This window comes from Hyaena hyaena, unplaced genomic scaffold, assembly GCF_003009895.1.
Source record: "Hyaena hyaena isolate Hyena2069 unplaced genomic scaffold, ASM300989v1 scaffold_29, whole genome shotgun sequence".
In the NCBI taxonomy this organism is placed as follows: Eukaryota; Metazoa; Chordata; class Mammalia; order Carnivora; family Hyaenidae; genus Hyaena; species Hyaena hyaena.
Window position 1 is genome coordinate 3,479,954 of NW_024080661.1, and position 19,543 is coordinate 3,499,496.

Sequence of the window (19,543 nt, forward strand, 5' to 3'; positions counted from 1 at the left end):
CAAAGAAGAAAGAGGCGGGGGCGCCTGGGTGGCTCAGTGGGGTAAGCAGCTGACTTCAGCTCTCCTGGTTCATGAGCTTGAGCCCCACATGGAGCTCCACACCTGCTTGGGATTCTCTCTCTCTCTCTCTCTCTCTCTCTCTCTGCCCCTCCCCCACTCACACTTTCTCTCTCTCTCAAAATAAATGAACTTTAAAAAAAAAAAAGGAGAAAAAGGCACAAATCAAAGTTTGAACAGTGCAACGATATCCCTAGTGTACAATACTTCTTCAGGTCTCGGTTTCTTCAGCTGAGAAATGGGTCTAGAGACAAGCCACACAGAAATAGGAGCCGCGGTGGCTTCGAACCCCATGGTATCCCCTCATCCCTGGGACTGCTCTTTACTCGCAAGTGAATTCCTGGGTGTTGGCTGCCGAAGATCTTGGGGGAGACTTCCCCACATCCTTCGGATTCATGGCTTCTCTCTAATAGGCACGCCGATGTTAGGTATCGTCTAGAGCAAAGGTTTCCCCACAGTCGTTGCATTCATGTAATTGAGTTCCAGAATACTGAGTCAGACGGCAGCTGTGCCTTTTGAGCCTCCAAACTCACCTCAGGGCTCTCCCATGGGCACATCAGATACAGAATTTCTTTCCAGTAGGAATTCTCCGATGTTGTATAAGATGTTACTCCACCCAAATAGAGGCTTATTCACATTTATTACACTTATGAGTTTTTTTCCCCTGTATGAATTCTCTGATGTTTAATGAGAAGGAAAAGGCAAACGGAGGTCTCAGCAAAGGCCTATTAACGTGCCCAGCCCAGTGCTCGGTGTTCGGAGGGAGTCCAAAATGTAAGGAATGGACTCTGCCCTCTAGAAGTTTACAGCCTGGTTAAGGAGACAAGAGTCGTGGACGCGAAACAGTGGGGGAGCACGAGACGTTGTGTAATCACACCAAGCTGCATAGTTTACTGGCATTAAATGAAAGAAAGGAGCATTCAACCAGAGATTAGCTAGACGGGAGAGGTAACATGAGGGATGCCAGGATTTAGCTCAACCGGAAGGGGTGGCAGGGCTGAGGCTGGAAGACAGAAGAGGAAGGTGTTCAGGATGTGCTTCTAGAGGGATCAAGACCCTTTGGATCCTTCTGTAGGAACTCACTGAGATTCTGAAGGAAAGAGGGAGCGAGAGAGAGAGAGGGAGGGGGAAGGAGGGAGGAAAGGAAGAAGGCAAGGAAGGAAGGGGGGAAGGAAGGAAGGAAAGAGGGAGGGGGAAGGAAACTCCTTCCAGTATAGTGAGTTGCCCCTCCATTTAGGAAACTCTCACAGACTTAGCGCAGCAGCCTTTGAAAATTTTCTTTCTCTAATTCTTTTCTTGTTTTAGAGCTCCAAACACTTTCACTTTGACCAGGCACACCGAGAAAAGAATTCTCTACCACTGCAATTCACATACACAGCTCCATACCCCACCCCCCAGCATTCTTGGGGTCCATTTCAGGTCCTTGACCATGCACGTCACCCTGTGTGACAGAAGCGCCAAGTGGGGAGAGAAGGGCACCCAGGAGAATGCCCCCTGGCAAGCACCACCCCCCTCCCGGGGCCATCCATACCCTCTAAAACAATTCCATCTGGGGGGCGCCTGAGTGGCTTAGTCGGTTAAGCGTCCGACTTTCGCTTAGGTCATGATCTCGCGGTTCGTGGGTTCGGGCCCCGCGTCGGGCTCTGTGCTGACTGCCAGCTCAGAGCCTGGAGCCTGTTTCAGTCTGTGACTCCCTCTCTCTCTGACCCTCCCCTGCTCACGCTGTCTCTATCTCCCAGAAATTAAAAAAAAAAAAAAACAAAACAAAAGAAAAAAAAATAAAACAATTCCATCTGGGATGTTGACATTTAGAGAGGAGGGGAGCCATCAGAGCCAATGGCCTCTTACTTATGTCCATTTTACTGAACTTTCTCAGGAGCATTTGGAGCAGGGAACATTCCATAACTTTTCCTTGTTTTCTCCATTCCGCAGGGGGCGGCCGCCAAGCAACAAGGGTGAAATTTACAGTGTCTGTCTCGCCTTGGTTAGACAGTTGGAAGACGTTTCTACCAATTATAGTGGTTAAACACTGACTCAACATCCAACAGCTTCATGAGGTGTCAGAGCCTTCATTCATGGACAAGTTTCAAAATGAGACACGACAGCACGCCCCATCATGGGGAGAGTGGATCTCACACACAGGGAGGCGGCTGCTTGCTGGAGGGATCTGACAGTTCCTCGCACGGTGAAGTTGTGAAGTGCCTTCTTAGTGCCGCTTCTCAATGAGTTTGTTTGTATGTGGAATTCTTAGGCCCTTGATTCCGTCTTTGCTTCCTGTGTCACTTCCCTAGGAGACTGAATTCGGGAAGGGAGGGACCTCACCTCTGGGAGGGATGGGGGTGAAGAATAGGGGCTGGTGCCCTTTGGGTCTTACCATGTGGACATCCTGTTGGAACATTCTCCCCTCCCCCTCAGCAAGATACACTCTGCTCTGTGAAGAATCCAGGCAGAAGTCAAAGATCTATGAAAGCCACAAGTGGAAGGAGAGCCCAGACACTCGGGACCCGGGTGGCCATCCAGTCTGACCACACACCACATTCTACTTTCATCATTGGTGTCTGTCTTCCCTGGGAGTTCATGGGCTCCCCCAGGGCAAGAGGCATGTCTGTCCCGGTCACCACCAGAGACTTCCTCAGTACCTGTCACAGTACACAGCGGCCTGGTACACAGTACACCAGCGGCCTGGTACACAGCCACCGCTCAGTAAATGTTTGCTGAAAAAAATCAACTATAAACTTGGAAGTGATTCCCTTAAAGAGCTCCTACCTCCTGTTCGGATGTAGAGTTACAGTACAGACACTGCTGTGCTGGGGACGGGAAGGGACACTGTTGGGTAATAATAATATGAGCTAGAGGCACATGGGGAGCCCCTGGAAAATAGCCCAAAAGTTCAAATTGTATCTGATAAGCAACAGGGGAACCACTGAAGGCTCTTCAGGTCACCGATAGGAGAAGGCAAGGGGTGGGAGGCTTAACAAGTCACATTTGATCTGGAAGAGGGGAGGGTCACCAAACAGTGGTGCATCTTGGAGGGGCCTGATCACGGTGGCAAGCTCAAGGGATGACTTTTGTGGCTGAAGGCTGAATGGTTCAGACCATTCAAGATGTCAAGATGAACGTTGCTCCTGAACTCAGAGAGGTGGTGGTTGGAGCAGAGGCAGGGGCCAGTGTGGTCATGGCCAAAAATGGCCCAGGGAGGAAGAAGACACCTAGGGAATCTGGTGTTGTTTTGTGTGGAGTGGGAGGTAAGCCCCAAAGGCAAATTTGACTTTTTCCAGAGAGAGCTTCCTGAGGACAGAGAGCTAGGTCTTATGCACCTATAGCCACTTGAAACAGAGTGCCTTGCGCATAGTAGCTGCTCAGTTAACATTCGCTAAAGGAATGCTTGGCTAGTTGGCCGACTCTGGGAGACACTGAGGACCTGGGAGCATGTGGAGGCTGCCAGAGCTCTGTTGACTGTCTTCTCTGCTCCAACTTCCTTGGTCTAATCTTCTGTGTCATATTACCTGTGCTGTAAGCCAGAAGATGTTCCCAAAGATTACTACTGTGTAGATGGACAGCCAGTAGTAAAGAGGGGGACTCTAGCACCTACAGGCTGGATCACTTGTGGGCCATGCCCTCTGCTTTCTAAGGGCTTCCGCTGCCAGACTGGGTCCATGCATTTTGGATGATCCCACTCAGCCCCCCACCCAAACATCAAGTCATCATTCACATTTCCTTCCAGTCTTTCTCCCTTTGATCCTATCTTGGCAAGCAGAGACGTGTCACCACGGGAGCCTGGGGTTAGCGCATGCGCGCGAACACACACACACACACAAACACACACACACACACACACACACACCACTTTCCCTGTCTCTGAGCCATTGTCGGTCCCTCTGCCTTGAGGCCTGGCCCATCTTTCCGACTCTTCCTCTCCCACCAGATGCTGAATGTGGCCTCTGATGTGAGAGTGCTGGGTGTTCTGCACGTCTGCAGCGTGGGCCTCCCTCAGGGGACTGGGGAGGATCCACCCATATGGCAGGACCTTCCAGGGAGACGCGAAACCAAGAGCCTGACCTCATGGTGCCCGCAGCGCCTAGCAAATAAGGGACCAGCTCTGCTGTCCTGGCCACAGGCCAGTTCTCTCTTCTAGAATCCACACCTTCCCTGGCTCCCTTCCAGGCTGACAAGATCTGCCCCAGTTGGGGAAGGATACGCGTGGCCTGGTGGGTAGCGGAGGGGGAGGAGGGGAGGGGTCTCCACTATAGAACCTGGATCCAATCATTCCCCAGCTCTGTGCCTCAGTTTCTCCCTTGAGAAACTCTGCCCGTGCTTCTAGGGTTAAGAAGCTGCCCAGTACTAAAAAGTCCCCTGAGCTCATGGGGCAAGAACCCACAGTCTTGTGTTCCTTTGCAGCAAGGAGCCGCCCTCCCCGCCCTCCCCCAGAAGGCCTTGCTGGTTGGTGACGCCGGGCCAGGAGGCAGGGTCCCGCAGGATGAAAGCTCAGAGGAGCCAGAGCAGGAATAATAATGATAATCATCAGCCGCGGCGGCTTAACCATCCAGGAATGCAAGGCCCCACGCCCTGTGCGCCTCACACCCCAGGACACTTGAAGGGCTCCTCTCCCTTCATTTTATTGCAGCGATCCCACACTCTGCCATTCCCAGCCCAACCCATTTGGGTTCCCAAGGTGTGCAGTCCAGCCACTGGCTCATCTACCAGCCAGATTCCATGGGAAGATTCAGCTCAACAAGACCCAAGCCAGCAGCAGGGTAGAACGCCCAGCTACTCGGAAACTCGGGCTACAGATTTCCCAGAGAAGCAGCCTGCTCGCGCCTGGCCCCGAGCGCTTTCCCACATACCCACCCATGTCTGGTCACTGTGAGGTCCAGGAGCTTTGCCTGTGTCCACACAGCTCTGAATTCAAGGCCCGGCCGGCCCGCAGACTAACTCACCAGAGGACCATGGTCAAGTTCCGTTTTGTTCCTGACTTTTTTGGGTTCACTGCCTCGCCTGCCCCGAAAACATCCCAAGACTCCCCATTGCTCGCTGAAGAGACACTCTGGATCTGATAGGCCAGCATGTGGTTGTTTCAAACCTGGTTTTAATCCACCCCTATTCTTCTTCTTCGCCTTCTAGGTGCCAGCCAGCAGTAACTACTCACTGATGGTCATACACATCCCATGCTTTTCCATTTGGGGCTCTAATCCTTCCTGGGAAACGTCATTTCCTTCATCTACACCTGGAGACCCTCCTAGCCTTCAAAGCCCGAGTCCAAGTTCATTGCCTCCATGAGTACACCTTTCCACCTTGGCACACTGGTTCCTCTCTGTGTGAAGCTCTCAAGCTCTGGTGCCCGCCTCCTGGGGTACTTGTGCGCATATCTTTTTTTTTTTTTTAAATTTTCTCAATGTTTTATTTATTTCTGAGAGAGAGACAGTGTGAGCAGGGGAGGGTCAGAGAGAGAGGGAGGTACAGAATCCGAAACACGCTCCAGGCTCTGAGCTAGCTGTCAGCACAGAGCCTGACACAGGACCGTGAGATCATGACCTGAGCCGAAGTTGGACACTCAACCGACTGAGCCACCCAGGGGCCCCGGCTTGTGTGCATATCTTAACTCACCCCGTGGAGGTCTCGTTCATCTCTGTGTCTCCATGTGCCTTGTGCGTGGGGCACCTCCTCAATAAATGAGTGTTGGACATAAATTGTAGCCGATAATCATCTCACCTGCCGATAACTTCCCCGCACAAATGTGCTTTGAAAAAATAAAAATAATTATTATAATATCAAAGTTGATGCACGCCCATGTTTCTGCCGTATTCTTCTCTAGTGGGATGCGGGTACCCAAGTCTCCCGTGAAGGTGTTAGCTCCATGATTTTGGCTCCAGGGCTGACAGGCGTGAGGCTCTCCTCGACTAGTTGTTGGCTTAGTTTGACCTTTCACTTTGCCTGGTAGGAGACTAGCCCTTCCCTTCTCGGAGAATGGCAGCCCCACCCTTTGGGGGGCTTGGGTTTTTCTAAGCCCCAGCAGCCTCCATACCCCAACAGACTTACATGCTAGAAGGCTCCCTGGGTTCAGGAGATGAGTGGCTAAACTTCCACCTCTCACTGGGATCCAGGGTCAACCAGTGTTAATAATAGTAACCTGACTTCGGCAATGCCTTGGATTTATTGAGTGCTTTTCTCCAGGGAGCTCAGCGGAGCTTTCCCTCCACAGGAAAGAGAGGGACCCATGCAATGAAAGAGAAGTGAGCCATGGCAGCCATGCTGGGACTATAAGCGTTCTTTGTTCTAAGAGATAAATGCAACACATAGAACTTCTTTTTTTTTTTTTTTTTTAAATGTTTTTTTTTTTATTATTTATTTCTAGGAGAGAGAGAGAGACAGCGCGAGCAGGGGAGGGTCAGAGAGAGAGGGAGTCACAGACTGAAACAGGCTCCAGGCTCCGAGCTGGCAGTCAGCACAGAGCCCGACGCGGGGCTCGAACCCACGAACCGCGAGATCATGACCTAAGCGAAAGTCGGACGCTTAACCGACTAAGCCACCCAGGCGCCCCGCAACACATAGAACTTCTGATGGGTAGGACGGATAGAGTACGACACCAGTTCATGCCCTGGGACCCGAAACCTACGACTTCAGAATTTTTGTCCAAATCAAACCCTGTGTGAGATGACGAGTCCCATACTTAGAAGTTATATATCTCATCGGTGATGGGATTTGAGCATGCGCCTTGAATATGTGTTCAATTATTTACAAGTTGTGTTTGTGGCCCACTATCATTAGTATCTCAAGATAATATATACTTGGGGTGAGGTTCGTTTTAAACAATGGTAGAAGGGTAAGTTCACATTTCTTTTATTTATTTACTCATTTTTAGTAAGCTCCATGCCCACTGTGGGGCTGGAAGTCAGGACCCCATGATCAGGTCGCAGGCTCCACCTACTGAGCCGGCCACGCCCCCTAGGTTAGCTCACATTTCTAATAGTCACCTTGAAGGCCACCTGGATGCCTCAGTCGGTGGAGCGTGTGACTCTTGAACTCGGGGTTGTGTGTTCGAGCCCCGGAGTGGGCGTAGAGATTACTTAATAAAATCTTTAAAAAATATATACTTAAAAGGAGTGACTGGTTGGCTCAGTTAAGCGTCCGATTTCGACTCAGGTCAGGATCTCACGGGTCGTGAGTTCGAGCCCCACATCAGGCTCTCTGCTGTCAGCACAGAGCCCACTTTGGATCTTCTGTCCTCTTCTCTCTCTGCCCCTCCCCAGCTCATTTTCTCTCTCTCAAAATAAATAAACTTTAAAAACTCTGTATGTATAAAAATAGTCACCTTGATAATTACAAATTACAAAAACATTCTGTGGCCCTCTTCATGTTAGACCTGATCCAGACTGGCCATTTTAACCTCGTGATGGGGCCAACAAAAAGCTCGTTTGAGGGCCACCTGGGTGGCTCAGTCGGTTGGGCGTCCAACTTCGGCTCAAGTCATGATCTCATGGTTTGTGGGTTCAAGCCCCACATTGGGCTCTGTGCTGACAGCATGGGCTCATGCTGTCTCTCTCTGTCTCTCAGAAATAAATAAAACATTAAAAAAAAGAGAAAGGAAAAAAAAAGCTTGTTTGAGAAGACTCAGCTTTGTCATTTTCTTCTGAGCCAAATTAGGAAGATCTTTATCCTGAGTTGTCTTTGCAGGAATCGTTTTTAAAGCCTCCTGTCCATTTTGTGAAGGTTAGTTTAGTTTAAGTTAGATAACATGGTCCATCATGTCATTTAACCAGGTAACGTAAACTGGGATACCCTGCAGTTTTTTGTTTTATTTTGTTTTGTCTTGGTTTTTAGAGAAAGAGAGAGCACAGCAGGGGAGAGGGGCAGAAGGAGGAAGGGATGGAGAGAAAGAATGTTTCTAGCAAACTCCACATTCAGCACGGAGCCTGTTGTGACGCTTGATCCCACGACTGTGAGATCATGACCTGAGCCAAAATTCAGAGTCGAAAACTCAACCTACTGAGCCACGCAGGCGCCTCTACTCTGCAGTGTTTCAACCATGATCTGTAAACAGTGAGGGGGCCTTGTCCACCTCTCTGACACACTCCCATGCTTCCCGCAGGAGGCTCTGCATGTCACACATGGCCCACGCCTCTGTCCAGCCCTATGTTAGAGTAACAGTGAGGCTTCCTTGACTCAGTCTGAGAGGGTCTTCCATGACCCCAACTCATTTCTATTCAATACATGTGCCAGTTCTACAATCTCCTGGCTCTCTTGGCCACCTTAAGGTCACTTCCAAAACCTTCTTTTTTTTTTTTTTATCGTTTATTTATTTTTGAGAGACAGAGTGTGAGCAGGGGAGGGGCAGAGAGAGAGGGTGACACAGAATCTTCAGTAGGCTCCAGGCTCTGAGCTGTCATCACAGAGCCCGACACAAGGCTTGAACCCATGAACCGCAAGATCATGACCTGAGCCAAAGTCGGACGCTTAACCGACTGAGCCACCCAGACGCCTCTAAAATCTTCTTTGTAAAGCCCACTTCTCTCCCTTTCTTCCCATGTCCATTAAGGGCTCCACTAAATGCTCAGTTGCACCGACTAGATACCAGTCCAATTTCTTTTCTTTTTCTTTTCTTTTCAAGTAGGCTCCATGCTGGGCATGAAGCCCGGTGCAGGGCTTGAACTCACAACCCTGAGATCAAGACTTGAGCTAAGATCAAGAGTCAGATGCTTAACCAACTGAGTCACCCAGGTGCTCCAAACCAGTCCAGTTTCTAAGGGTCTTGACCATTGCAATGGCCATTTAACCATTTACCCTCCCTGCCACTGTGCCCTTCCCTTCCTTTACCCTCCACATTTCTGCCAGAGAATCTTTCCGATACACAAGTCTGATTTGGGCCTCCCCTCTGCCTAGCCTCTCCGTTTGCCTCCTGCCGACAGGACAAAGTATGAACTCTTGGCACACGGTTGCAAAGCAGGCCCTGGCTGACTTTCCAAACTGGTCACCCCACCAACCACCCGCGAGCTGCCATCTTGAATATCGTGTTCCCTCTCACTCAGATAGCTTTGCGTGGTCCCTCTTCTCAGCCTGCTGAACTGTAGTACTTAACCTTCAACACCAGCACTCCGGGCACCTTTCGAACACGGAAGGCAGAGAGAATGTACTCCATTTCTCTGCACCTTAAGACTCTCGTATTGTGCCGAAATGTGACTGTTCGGTCGTTTATATCCCCCCGCATGTCGGATCCTGAATGCCTGGGCGCATGTCTCATTTCTGTCTACACCTTCCTTTCCCTGCTCCCTCCTAGCCCGGGATGGCAGCAGGCTCTCTGGAAAGGGCTGTCCCATTGACCTGAGGCGTCAGGCACCTCTTTCCTATTGTCACCCGGATTGTCCCCTATCCCACCTCCAACACCTAACACGTACAAAGCAAATTTCTAGGCGGTGCTTACTGTTCCAGCAGCTGTAAGTGTATCAGCTCACTGGATTCTGACTGCCTTGCCCTGAGGTTGGCACTTCGGGCATCACTGTTTTATAGATGAGGGAACTGAAGCACGGGAAAGCCACACTGCAGTCCAGGGTCACACAGCGAGTAGGGAGCAGAGCCAGGAGCCCACCTCTGCCTCCTGGATCCAGAGCCCCGATTGTGACCTCTGCGGCACAGAGTCAATGCTGTGGCACCTCACCTGACGTCGCTGTTCTTGCTTCCCTCGACCAGGGTGGCTGCTGTTCCTACGGCAAGCTGAACACCCTTCCACCCCGTGCAAGGAATACACACTGACGGCTCCGGTGGCTCTCTCCCCTCAGACAATGACAGGCACGACAGTCTCCCCGCCGTCCTTGGGGGAAGCCCTCTGCCTGCTCGCTCTATTCCTGGGCCAGGGTTCTTTGGGGGAGATCTGAACATGGGTATCAGCGGGGCCCCATCACTTCTCTGGGAGCCATGCCCACGACCCTGACCCCTGCGCCCCAGCCCCTCAGGCGCCTAGAGGGGGTTCCCCACCTCTTCTACCTGATCAGCTTCCGGCCATTAATAACAGCTCCTTCTCCTTCTCTGGGGCTCTTTGTCTACTCTGCCTTGCCTCCCCACGCTTCCTTCCTGTGCTTCTTTCTCTTTACAAGAGTGGGTATTTTTAACCTGAGGTTTCTGCTCACCTCTCTCTGTCCGGTTGGAACTGGGCAGGGCTGCTGGCGAGCTGGGGGCTGGGAGTTGTTTGCCCACCTTGGAGGCTGAAGTTGTGTCCCTTGCTGCCAGCCACGGGCTTAGCCCTCACCCTTCCCCACCTCTGCTAAGCTCTCCCTCCTCTGCTTCTGGAATGAACACAGCGAACTGGCCATGGGTTGAAGCTTTGGAAACTGCACAGGACACACAGGGAGCTGAGCTCAGCGCCGGGGTGTTATGGGGTGGGGTGGGGGAATGCTGTGAAGACCATCGGCAGAGCCAGGTAAAGGTCAAGGAGCCCTACAATGTCACACATCCCCAGCCACCAACGTCATCTCTCAGTCCACCTGTGTGACCCGCATTACTGACACCCATTGGGCATCGGCATTGGGGGACTTTCAAGGATTCTCTCAGCTTTGGAGGAGCAGCGCAGGGTGCTCCCCACTCCCTCCTCATCTTCCTCAAAACTTCTCGAAGGTCTCTTGCTGCCAGGAAGTCCTTTGTGCTCCTAGTCCTTACCTCAGGCCTCAGGCCTGGCCCACCGACCCTCCACTCTGTCCTCCCCTGCTGGTCACCAGCCCCCACCCATCTCACGGCTCACCCTCCTCTGCACCCCTGGGAGCGACACAGAGAAACTTTTGTTTTGACGCCTGAGTAACTGCAAAGGGGAGGTAACTGGGCTCTCAGGGTTTTGTCGTAATTGCTGTTTGTTTTGAAGTTCAGTTTCTATACCTTCTTTCTTAAGAAAAGAGGTCGGTGGCAACTAAACAAATTGATATCAGAGATTTTTTTTTTTTTTCTAAAGCAACTGACAGTGACTCACTACAGGCTGCTGGGCCCACGGCTAATGTTCTCTAAAGTAAGCGACAGTCTTAACGATGGCCCGGGGCACCGCCATGTCCTCCAGTGCTCTGAATCACCACTGGGGATCAAATAGCTGCAGCTTTGTTTTCCTCTTGACTGTGTTTTTAAAATTCGAATTCTTTAAAAATGAGCGCCCCTGTGTATCTGGTGTATCTCGGCTGATTGAAAATCGGGATACCAATTTCCACGTGCGGCCTTGGGGACTTGCTGATGAGACGGGATATCTGTACCTCTCATCTCTGGCCTCCGCCCTGGCCACACCTCTGCTTCGCACCCTGATGACTGTCCCCACCCCTCCCACCTGTTCAGCTGTCTCAGGGTCCCAAGTAGCGATGCCTTCTGACCCCGCTGAACCGTGGCTGCAAACTTGTTTTTCCATCTCCTTTGTCCCTGGCACCTCTTTAGGGTTCAGTCAATCATTTGGTCTACAAACACTTCTTGGGCGTCACCCATGGGCAGAGAGAGAGAGACACGCCAGGTGGGTGCTGGGATGAGGCAAAAGAAAATATGTCAGTGTGGTTCCAGAGAGAAAACTCTCCCACTGCAAACACCTAGAGAGCTACTTGCTACAGATTCAAGAGAATTCCATCTCAGAACTAAAGAGGTGAAGGGTGGGGGGGGACCCAAACATGGTGAGATTTATCAGAACTTCCCAAAAGGGAGAGATCTGAGCCTAACTTTGACCGTCAACAAGGCTGTCCCAGCCGGGCAGATAGGTGCACAGAGATGGGGAGCCCATCCTGGCAGTGGGAGCCAGAATTCCCCGGCCGCCTCTGCCAGGAAGCTTCCTGAGCTGCCCCTTCCCCTCTGGGCTAACTGAGTGATAAGGACGGGGGACCAGCCCCAGCAAGGAGGAAGTGGACTGGCTTCCTGTTTGTTTGTGAATCTCAGAGCAGCCCCGTGCAGTCGTGAACACCAGCTAAGCAGAGCGCCCAGCTAAGCCCAGCAACCTTGGCCTGAGCCAAGAGCTCCAGGGAGCCCGTCCGCCAACCCAGCAAGCCCTCAGCCAGCTGGGAGACGCAGGGACTCTCTCCCAGGGCGGCCATGCTCGATGGCAAGCCCTGTAGCAGTTATGCCAGCTTGGCGGGGACAGGAGGTGGAGTAATGACTTCCCTAAAAAAAAAAAAAAAGCCAGAGTCACACATTCATAATATGAAGTCTCTGAGCAGCTTGGGGGTGGGGGAGGGGCTCAAGCATTGCTATCCCTGGACCCCCAAAATTACTTGCAAGGGCCCTGGGCACACCTCTTTTGCCCTCTAGGGAAATCTTGTGCAGAGATCACCAATCACCACGTCCTTTAAAAACAATCAGGCAACATGCACTGTGGTTTTGTTCGCAACAGCAGAATACACGAAAACCACCACCAAGTCGTCCAAAAGCCAACTGGTGACAATCAAACTCGATAGATCCACATACCAGGGAAGATGCCGTGGCTATTCGAAAGAATGGGGTGGATCAGTATGCGCTGCTACGGGGAGATGTCCAAGACATTTCCATAAATGAAAACGGCAAGGTGCAAAAACCATTGTGATCCCTTTTGTGTAAATAACTAGAAGCGCAGAGGGCACGTCCGCATAGGCTGACAGATAGACACGGTGCTGAATGCATGATCTTTCTTCTGGAGCGAAATTTAAGCAACCTGCCAGTGGTTATTTGGAGGGAGACGACCTGGGAGAAAAGTGGCGGGAAGCCTTCACTTTTTTCAGTCTGTATCTTTCGGTACTGTTTCCATTTTTTAGCAAGGTTTACGTATGTCAAAGATATTACCTGGCGCAATGGAGTTCTGGTCCATTCCATTTTCTTCCTCACACGCCTCTGTAGTACTTAAAATAAAATAAAAAGTACTGGGGCGCCTGGGAGGGGCGCCTGCCCCTCCCCTTCTCATGTGTATTGTTCTCTCTCTCTTTCTCAAAATAAATAAATAAGCTTTAACCAAAAATAAAATTAAATTAAATTAAAAGTATCGGGTTGTGTGGTTGACTCTATCAGAAGAACATGCCAAGCTTGATCCCCAGGTTGCGAGTCTGAGCCCCATGTTGGGTGTAGAGATCACTAAAAAAATACAAAAGCTTAAAAAAAAATATTGAACCACTAAGCATTATTTTTAAGGCAGTTTAAAGGCTCAAGCCATGCGCATCTCCAAGATGAAACAGGTAGAGCTTGGATCACAGCTTCTCCAGGAAAATTTACGGGAGAAGAGTGGGGGGAACACGCTCTGCTTTAAGATCGGTCCCCATTGGTAACGCATAGTGTCACCGGTTCTGCATTTTGCTTTGTGGATTCCTTGTGGCAAATGTCTAAGCGGTCTCTGGCTTCCTTCCAACCCCTCCCTTTCCCAGCTTCGTCCCCCATTTCGTGGCCTCATCATTCGACTGTTGACCCAAGCCAAACAATAAGGAAGAGAAATCCGAAGGGAGAAGGCAAACAGCCTAAGATGCTTTGGTACACATGACCTGATCATCTGTCGCTTGGGCCGAGTTGCCCCAGCCTCTGTATAAAAGGACCTGTGCCTGGCTCATCTTGAGAATCTGATGTCTCCTTTGTGTTCCATTAATTCATCAACAACTGGGCGAGCTCCCCAGACTGACCTCAGGCTGCCAGAGCCTGACTTCCCAATTTCCTGGGAGCCTCCCAGGTTTAAGAATGAGGTAAAGCCGAGCTGGGTGGCTATGTCCCACATGGCAAAGAGGGGTAGCACCAGTCTGGCTGATGGTTGGGCTGGACGCCTGGTATATTTACAACCACAGATGTCCCTCGGGTTCTGTATCAGGAAGCCGTGTGCAAAGGGTCACCTTGACCTGTTTACTTATCCTGAGGTAAAAGACTTCCCTGAGGTCTTTTCCTGAGTGTCTTCTACTTGCCGACAAAGCCTGGGGTCCGTAGAGCAGGCAGGTTGCTGCCATCTGCTGGACAGGAGAGGCCACAGCCCTCCCAGGCTGGCCTGAAACAGGGCACAGTTTCAGGCCAGCCTGGGACACTTTGACAACAGCTTCCGGGACCGAGGATTTCACAGTTTTGCAGCCGTGGAGCCCTTCCTTCAAATGACAGCAGTGACTAAGGTCTTCATGTTAGACTGGGCTGAGCGCCTGCTGTGGCTGTGGCAGGGGAAGGACGGACTCAGAGCCCCCCTGGACCTGCGGGACACTGCGGCTGGTGCATGGCAGTGTAAAATGGGAACCTTGAAGATAAGAAGCTACTTGGGCAGGGACACCTGGGTGGTTCAATCAGTTGAGCATCCGACTTCGGCTCAGGTCATGATCTCACGGTTCGTGGGTTCGAGCCCCGCATCGGGCTCTGTGCTGACAGCTAGCTCAGAGCCTGGAGCCTGTTTCAGATTCTGTGTCTCCCTCTCTCTCTGACCCTCCCCTGCTCACGCTGCCTCTCCCCGCCCCCCCGCCTCAGAAACAGATAAAACATTAAAAACTAAAAAAGAAGCTACTTGTGTAAACAGCGGCATAGCAAAGACTGAAACACAGAGCCCTCGTACAAAACACGCTTCGGCATTTGCCCAGCTGACCTGTACCCTCAATCTCAAACAAGGGCCCAGCCTAGCTTCCTGAGTGGCTCAGCCAAGCCACCTGTCCCAAGCCATCTAAGCTCCTGGGGAGGAGAAGCCCAGAACCCAACTCCTTCTGCATGGTCTTGCTTGCATCAAATCAGGGTCGGACCCATGATGATCCCTATGGCCCCTTCTCAATAGCCTGCGTGGAATCAGGAGCTCAGAGATGCCCACTGCCGTCTCAGGGTTCCAAAGATGTTTCCTGGTCTCTGACATTGGGAGAGCCAGGCAGGCCCCAAGCACAAAAATGAGAAAGGCAACAAGAATATTTTGAGCATCTCCCATGTGCTGAGCCCCGTGCTAAGCATTTTCACGTCTGCCATCTCATTTACTCCTCAACACGCTGCCATGTGGATCTTCATTTCCTCGGGATTTTTTTCATGTTTTAAAAATTTATTTATTTATTGTTAAGTAATGTCTACACCTAATGTGGGGCTCAAACTTACAACCCTGAGATTAAGAGTCACATGCTCTACCAATTGAGACAGCCAAGCATCTCCATTTCCTCAGGTTTTTGATAAGGAAAAAAAAAAAAAGGATGCTTGAAGTATTTAGGTAATTTACCTAAGGTCTCCCGAGCTGGTAAGTGGCAGAGTCAGAATCCAGTCCCACATCTTTCTAATTCTAGAACCCGTGTTCTTTCCAGTAAATGGGAGTTGCTTTCTGGAGCAAGAAATCTAGGAAGCCTGGCCCAGCCCAGAGTTCCATTTTGTCTGTCAGGATTGCTGTAGTTCCCTGGTGTGTAGAGCCTTGTGAAAGAGAAGACATTGTCTCTGCCTCCCACCTGTGATAGTCTAGCTGGGGATAAAAGTATGCTCATGAAAGTGATGACGATTTCTCACACAAAGAAGGATTGACAGGACAAGGAGCCTCGGGTCTAGAACATCTGGAAGCTAGAGATGGGATGGAAACAGCCCTAGACAGAGAGCCCACAGACCCGGATCCCACCCCTGGCTTTGCCACCGGCATCCTGTGGGACATTGGGCAAGTCCCCTCAGCCTCCTCACCTAAATGGAAGGGTTGTTCCTGAGGATGTGAAAGCCTCCTGCTCCGCTCGATGCTATTTGATTTCAGTGGGGGTGGAGTTAGACAGGGAAGGGACCCTGAAGGAAGTGAGTTTGGGACAGGATCTTGAAGGGGGGAGAGTTAGGGACACTGGAGAGGGAAACACTCACACTGAGAGGTTGCCAAAGTCAAGCAAGGCCAGGAAGCAGTTACTAGCTAGAGATGGCAAGCTCATCTGCTGTTGAATGCTTGGTAGAGATTAGGCTTGGCATGATCCACAATGAGTAGCATCTGGGGCCTCTGGTTATCCAGGATAGATGTGGCCCTAACCAGGAGACCTCTCCCAGAGGCTCCATTTCAGGGAGTCATTGCGCATTGGGCTCCCTTTCTGGCCTCTGGCCTCCCCTAGCTTTGGGAGGACAGTTCAGCAGCCAAGGCCTCCTGGAGAGAAAGAAGTACTTTTACCCCAGGCATGGAGGTCCTCAGATCCCTAGGGTACCATCGTGTCTTCCTTTCTCCCTAGATCCTACGTGGGTGCTATCACCCTTCCCATCTTCTGTCTAGTTCAGAAACATGCAAGCCACGGAGAACCTCAGCGCGACTCTACTTCACAGGACACAATCGAGAACTCTGGTGACAATGACATGGTATCGGACTGAAAGCCCTTAGCCCCCTCGGTCCTGGAGACTTCCAAATCCCACACCTCTTTCTTTCCTTCTCCAAGGCTAGCCAGCCCCCTGAGCCAGGGCTCAGCAAACTTGTCCTGCAGACAAACTTTGCTTGCGGACAACGGCATTCTAATTGCACATCATTTTCGTGTATCACCAAGTTGTAGTTTTCTTTTGATTTTCCCCAACCATTTAGAAGCATCACCACCACTGTGAGCTGGTAAATACCACCATCGGTCGGACTGTACTCGGGCTGCACGCCCCCTGGTTTGCCCACCCCTCACCCAGGTGTTTGCTGCTAGTTCAGCCGAACTTAGACGGTCCGAGCCTTTGCGTGATGTTGGCCTTTCTGGCTAATCTGGCTGGTGCCTCCTAGCAGGCAGGGATGATGACAGCTTTAAGGTTCCCCTAAAGTGGCCTTGTCCTTTCAGTTTTTATCTCTCTCTTCCAAAGTAGCTTGATTGGAGGGTGCTGGAAAGGTATCTTTGTATCCACCCAGCATTCCGTGCAAAGGCGTTCTCTTTTAGTTCTATTAGAATGGCTTCCTCAGGCCAGTACTTTTCCATGCGCTCTCTCTTCCAGCGCTGTGCCCGGGCCCTGCCAAGGCATCCGGGCCTCTACGGGCTCGGGCAGGTCTCACGGCTCTTTTGTTGTCGAGTTCTCAATCCCCACATTGCAGGCGGTCCAGAGCTGGCATCCTTTTTTTTTTTTTTTTTTTTTTTTTATAAAGGGAGACCTTAGACGCTGGGAAAGCCGGGCACGTCCGCCAGAGGCGAAATCCGGGAGGGGAGGGATTTAAAATTGGGCTCAAGACAGAGGGAAGGACAGGGATTGATGAGGGAGAGAGAATTCCAGACAGAAGCGGGAGAGACTGAGCTGCGAGCAGGGGGCAGCGAGGGGAGAATCCCACACGGAGGCTGTTTGAAGCAAGAGGGAGAACATTGGGGTGTCGGCTGGGGCGGCCCAGCAGTGACGGGGTTGGTCTGCTAGATCCCGAGGGCCCGATTCAGGGGGAGCGCGAGGTCACAGTGCAAGAACGCAGGGACCCGACCTCAGGCCTCAGGCCTAACCTCGGTCCTGCGCTGGCTACTCCTTCATCGGTTCCTTCGACGAGCACTCGGCACTCCCAACGAGAGCCAGGCGTGTTCGACGTGGGGAAAGGACCAGGCAGTGAGTGGTTGGGGGAAAGGGGAGGGAGGGGGAATGTCAAATTCCATAAAGATCCTGCCATTTATAAACACAGAGTAGGAGCTATAAACACACACCCACATCCACACAGACACACACACACTTGACACTCAATGAAGAGACTGCTAAATGCCTCATGACAGTGCGGATGAGGAAACTCAGACAAGGGAGAGGTGATGAATAGGGGGAAGGGGAGCTTCGCAGAAGTTTTGTGGGAGAGAAAGCATTTGGGGATGGGGATCTCTGGGCCTGTGAAAGGTAGGGGGCTCTCCAGGTTGAAGGGACGCTGAGCAAAGGGGGTGCAGTGTTGGGGGGCGCAGACAAGAGAACACAGGTTGGCGTGTGTTTTCAATGGGGGGAGGTGTTACTGGCATTACTTTGGGGGCGATTCCTCATAGTGGGGGTCTGTCCCGTACAAAGTAGGTAACTGCTGTCTCACCTCCCCCAGGGCCAGTGACCACAGTGCCCTTCCTCGTGCATCGCCAAACAACACTCCCCACCCCACGGGAACCACCTGGTTGGTTTGTGAAGACAAGCAGCCAACTACACTGTTAGCCTAGAAAAGTAGCCAGCAGTAGCCGGCCCATGGAGAGCCTTGTACTTTATTTTTTAAATGTTTATTTTAAGAGAGAGACAGAGACAGAGAGTGAGAGAGAGACAGTAAGCAGGAGAGGGGCAGAGAGAGGAGAGAGAAATTCCCACCGCGCAGAGCCTGACTCGGGGCTTGATCTCACAGCTGTGAGATCACGACCCAAGCCGAGATCAATAGGCAGACGCTCAGCCGACTGAGCCACCCAGGGGCCCCAAGACCTTGCACTGCATCAAGCAAGCAAGGAATGGCCATCGAAGGTTCTCCAGTGAGGGAGCGGGGCGGGGGGGGGTAGATGAGATCTGTCAGAGAAAATGAAGTTTCGAGTAATGTACAGGATGAACGGAAAGTCTAAGAAAGGCGGGGAAATCTGTGACAAGCTCTGTGACCTTTTCACCCGTGTGATTTTCAACCAGGGTGGGCCGCTTTGCTCACAATCATTGGTTGGATGTCAAAGGTCAAGGGGAGCTCCAAACGTCACATCCTCCTGCTGATTGCCAGAATGACCTCTTAGAATAGTATCTGCTACATCAGGATTTGACTAATATTCCATTGCCTCATCCTGTCTTTCAAACCAACCCACCTGGGAATACCCACAACGCATCCCTTCCTCCATCGGTCCACACTGGCAGAGCGCGTGTAAAGCTAGCAGAAATAAGAAAGAGGCAACCGTTGGGGAATTCCTCTCTCGGCCGCCTGGCTGGGGTCCGCTGCCTTCTTAAGTAAGCGACCTCTCAAGGCCCGAACAAGAAAGCAATTCAGCCCCGAGCGAAGGAGAGAAGGAGGAAGGCACTCCCTGCTCTGCCTCTTCCCTGGCCAGGACAGGACATGGCTTTTTATGCAAGGCCCCGGAGAATCCCGAGCTGATAAAGGCCCATTGTGGCAGCTTCTGGAGAAATCCAGAGGCCACCGGGGTGGGGGTGGGGGGCCTCTGAGACTAAATAGCCAGTTAACAGCCCTCGGACACTTGTGGAAAGAATTAGCTGGCGGAAGTTGGGACAGAACGAGGCCCCCGGGCTGCCCCTGGCATCGTCCCCAGCAGGCAGGCCAAAGGCAAAACCAGCAGGAAGCTGGCCTGTCTGCGGCTAGGAGGGCGGGTCTGCGATGCAGGGGGGACGGGAGACCCGTGGACGGCACCCCTGCACACACCTGGAGGCTGAAACCCAATCTCCCGCCAACTGCAAGGAATACAACTGCTCTTTTTAACAAGGGCCCGGGGAGGAGGGGGTCTCCCAGCCCTCGCCGCGCCCCCACAAGGGTGTCCAAAGCAATCAACGGCAGGAAAGGAGGAAGGCGCCTGTCTGGAAGCTATTGAGAAGTTCGTTCTCTGCTCAGGTCTCTGTCTCACGGTTCATGGTTCTCAGGCCTCACCGTCCTTACGGCAGAGAAACCGGGGTGGGGGGGGCGCTCCTGGAGACGGAGGGCAGCGGGGCAGGAGCTAGGGGTCTGGGCTTGACAGGAGCTTTGGGGCTATCAGGCAGGACCAGG